The sequence below is a fragment of the Colobus angolensis genome, unplaced genomic scaffold, assembly GCF_000951035.1.
Source record: "Colobus angolensis palliatus isolate OR3802 unplaced genomic scaffold, Cang.pa_1.0 Scaffold106, whole genome shotgun sequence".
Classification (NCBI taxonomy): domain Eukaryota; kingdom Metazoa; phylum Chordata; class Mammalia; order Primates; family Cercopithecidae; genus Colobus; species Colobus angolensis.
The window spans coordinates 3081331-3085780 of NW_012111586.1; the positions used below are offsets into that span (position 1 = coordinate 3081331).

The 4450-nt window shown below is 42.7% G+C and overlaps 2 pseudogenes; both read right to left on the bottom strand.

Annotated features, from left to right (window-relative positions):
- LOC105515368 overlaps window positions 1-399 on the bottom strand; it is a 1026-nt pseudogene extending 627 nt beyond the window's left edge.
- A 3273-nt stretch (window positions 400-3672) lies between these two features.
- LOC105514702 lies at window positions 3673-4208 on the bottom strand (annotated as a pseudogene).
- Between the last annotated feature and the right edge of the window lie 242 nt (window positions 4209-4450).

Genomic DNA, 4450 nt, shown 5'->3' on the forward strand with positions numbered 1-4450 from the left:
GCCTTCTTTCACCTTGCCAAAGACCACATGCTTGCCATCCAACCACTCAGTCTCGGCAGTGCAGATGAAAAACTGGGAACTGTTTGTGCTGTGTCCAGCATTTGCCATGGACAAGATGCCAGAAGCTGTATGCTTTAGGACGAAGCTCTAGTCATCAAATTTCTCCCCGTAGGTAGACTTGCCACCAGTACCATTATGGCATGTGAGGTCACCACCCTGACACATAAACCCTGGAATAATTCTGTGAAAGCAGGAACATTTATAACCACATCTTTTCTCTACATTGCTCAGAGCACGAAAGTTTTCTGCTGTCTTTGGAAACTTGTCTGCAAATAGCTCGAAGGAGAGGCGGCCCAAGGGCTTGCCGTGGGCGATGTGGAACACGGTGGGGTTAACCATGGCTGATAGTACAGAGCTCCCGGTGGCCACTGCTTCTGCAAAGCCAAGACCTTGTTTTTAAAAAAACAATAATAGGCCAGGTGCGGTGGCTCAGGCTTATAATCCCAGCACTTTGGGAAGCGAGGCGGATGGATCCCTTGGGCCCAGGAGTTCGAGACCAGTTTGGGCAACATAGTGAAACACCGTGTCTACTAAAAATACAAAAATTAGCCAGGTGTGGTGGCGCACTGTGGGGTCCCAGCTACTTGGAAGGCAGGAGGATCTCTGGATCCCAAGAGGCAGAGGTAGCAGTGAGCCAAGATGGTATCACTGCACTTCAACCTGGGTAACAAAGAGATGGGATCTCTAAGTAAATAAAATAAATATTTTAAAATGACGAATAAATAAAATAATTGCTGTTCTTTTTTTTTTTTTTTTTGAGACGGAGTCTCACTCTGTCGCCCAGGCTGGAGTGCAGTGGCCGGATCTCAGCTCACTGCAAGCTCCGCCTCCCGGGTTCACGCCATTCTCCTGCCTCAGCCTCCCGAGCAGCTGGGACCACAAGCACCCGCCACCTCGCCCGGCTAGTTTTTTGTATTTTTTTAGTAGAGATGGGGTTTCACCGTGTTAGCCAGGATGGTCTCGATCTCCTGACCTCGTGATCCACCCGTCTCGGCCTCCCAAAGTGCTGGGATTACAGGCTTGAGCCACCGCGCCCAGCCTAAATAAAATAATTGCTGTTCTAAGCTCTACGTTTTGGAGTGGTTTATCAAGTTGCACTAGATAACAGGACCAATGGCCGTTCTCTTTTTCCCATGCATTCCTGCAATTTCATAAATTTTTTTTTGAGACAGAGGCTTACTCTGTCACCAGGCTGAAGTTCAGAGACACGATCTCGGCTCACTGCAACCTCTGCCTCCTGGGTTCAAGCGATTCTCCTGCCTCAGCCTCCTGAGTAGCTGGGACTACAGGCGTGCGGCACCACGCCTGGCTAATTTTTGTATTTTTAGTAGGGATGGGGTTTGGTCAGATTGGCCAGGATTGTCTTGAACTCCTGACCTAGTGATCTGCCCGCCTCGGCCTTCCAAAGTGGTGGGATTACAGGTGTGAGCCACTGTGCCAGGCCTGATTCATCTCTTAAATCTTGAGTTGCTTTACTTCCCTGCCAGCTAAAAGGTAGAGTATGATTTCTGTAATAAAAATAAAGGAGCTTGACTTCATTCAACAATATTTATTCATTTATTTTTAGAAATGAGGTCAGCTTATGCTGCCCAGGCTGGACTCAAACTCCTGGGTTCAACGATCCTCTTGCCTCAGCTTCCCAAGTAGCTAGGACTACAGGTACGTGCCATGGAGGACTGGCTTCAACAATATCTATTGAGTGCCTAATATATGCCAAGCAGTGTCTTAGATGCTTGGTGTTGCAGATATAGCAGTCAGTGATTAGGACTTGTCATTTTTTCCAGAAGGAGGTCTGCTTAGACCCTGAGAAAAAAAAAAAAAGGGACTCATATCCTAAAACCAGCCTATCTTTGCCTTGCCATGAACTGATTGATCTGGCCACAGGAGGCCTGAAGTCTGACTACTCCTCTATGGAAACATAGAGATATTCCCTCTTTGGTGTTACCTCAACCAAGCTTTGGAAATTACAGCATGGTTTTGAGGTAAGAACTAATTATAAATAAGAAATTATAAGTAAGAACAGCAGTCAGCCCCGTATCTGCCATCCATTTCAAATCCTTATGTTTAAACTAGCAAATGTTTTTCAAGGAACTAGAGGGCTTTCTCTTCTACTGTGGAAAGTAGTTGACAGATTGCTTCAATTGAAACTCACTTTAAATTATTCCCTGAGGGCAACAATTCTCAAACTTTTTCATCTCTGGACTCTTTATACTTAAAAATTACTGAGGACCCCAGAAAGCTTTTGTTTATATGGATTGTATTTATCAATATTTACCATATCAAAAATTCTTTTTTTTTTTGAGACAGAGTTTTGCTCGTTGCCCAGGCTGGAGTGCAACGGCACAATCTCAGTTTGCTGCGACCTCTGCACCCCGGGTTCAAGTGATTCTCCTGTCTCAGCCTCCAAATAACTGGAATTTACAGGCATGCGCCACCACGCCCAGCTGATTTTGTATTTGTAGTAGAGACAGGGTTTCTCCATGTTGATGAGGCTAGTCTCAAACTCCTGACCTCAGGTGATCTGCCTGCCTTGACCTCCCAAGTGCTGGGATTACATGCATGAGCCATTGTGCCAGGCCAACTACATTTTCAAAACAAAAAGTTTAGTGAGATGAATGCCATTGTTTCACCTTTTTGAAGTCTCTTTAGTGACTGGCTTAACAGAAAACAGCTTGATTTTTCCATTACTGTGATATATTATTTTGGTTTAATTATATCATAAAAATGTGACTTCACATAGATACATAGTTGGTAAGAGATAGAGCTTTTAATAACCTTTTCAGATAATTTTAGATATTCTTTGATACTATACCAAAATTCAACAAGTGGTAGTTTGTTAAAGGTTTGTTGCAATGTAGAATCGGAAATTATATCAACGAACATTTTGTACTTTGTTACAATACTTGCACTTTGAATGGACATTTTACCCATGCATGACCTTGCAACTTGGTATACTAATAATATGTAAAATATTGGTTCACAGAGTTACGCAGATCTTCCTAACGTTGACTTATTATACAATATTTTAAAATCACATTTGTTAATATTACAATCTCATCAGAAAAATTCTTAAATATTGGAAAGCTGGGAAACTGATGATGACAGATACAAGTTTTATAAAATTCTAATTTTTGGCCAGGCATGGTGGTTCAAGCCTGTACTCCCAGCACTTTGGGAGGCCGAGGCAGGCGGATCACGAGGTCAGGAGATCGAGACCATCCTGGCTAACACAGTGAAACCCCGTCTCCACTAAAAATACAAAATTAGCTGGACATGGTGGCGGGCGCCTGTAGTCCCAGCTACTCGGGAGGCTGAGTCAGGAGAATGGCATGAACCTGGGAGGTGGAACTTGCGGTGAGCCGAGATCATGCCACTGCACTCCAGCCTGGGCAACAGAGCAAGACTCCATCTCAAAAACAAAACAAAACAAAACAAAAAAACAACAAAAAACAAACAATTCTAATTTTCTCTTCAAAGCTCAAATATTATCATTGGCAGCAAATACTGTTAGTGGTTTCCCTTGAAGTAACTGGCTCACTTTGTTTATACATTGGCAGGCATAGTTGGTCAGTTGTTCTTTCTTTCTTTTTCTTTTTAATGAAAAACCTTCATTTGCTTTTAGCTATTTCATAAACACCACAGATAAATTGGACACAGTTTGTGATGAAACTTAGAAAAATTTCTTTTTCCATAACATAAACATGTCAATCTTTCCCTTTAGCTCCTTCTTCCACTCTCCCTCCACTGTGCTGAAGAGACATTAAGTTCTTCCAGATTTTTGCTTAACTGGGTGGCTTCCGAACTCAATGGACTCTCCAGGTAGGTAATTCCTGAACAGGGCTTTCCTGTCACTGGATCTATGATTTTTCTAACTTTGAAAACAATCTTAGCCAGTTCATGTTTCACATGCTTTGTGGAACAGGTAAAGCTCTGAGAAGCACAATATTCCCAACTGCGCACTGCTGAAGGGCATCATGAGCAAAGTGGGTTTTCCGCTTATTATAATACTTTAATAAATATGCATCCAGAACAAGCCTGGGCACTCTCACTTTAGCAGTCTTTTGCACTTTTGTCCCAATCACCTTCTCCACGATCCATTTGGCATGGATGGATGAATGAACTACGGACATTATGTGGCTTTGGTCACCTCCACCATGACTGTGCAGCCACCTCCACTTGTTCTTTCGATTAAATATAGTGCTCCATGAAAAAGCAGTAGTTCAACTTGCAGCTCAAACTATCACAAAACTGTTTCTCTTGGAGACAACAATCATACTTCTTTTGTATGCACAGAAGGGCTAAATGTGTACTTCCCACCTCATTATATAGAGTATTAAAAAGACACGTACTCAGTAAACTAGGACATTTGGTAGCAAAAAAAAAAGAAAGA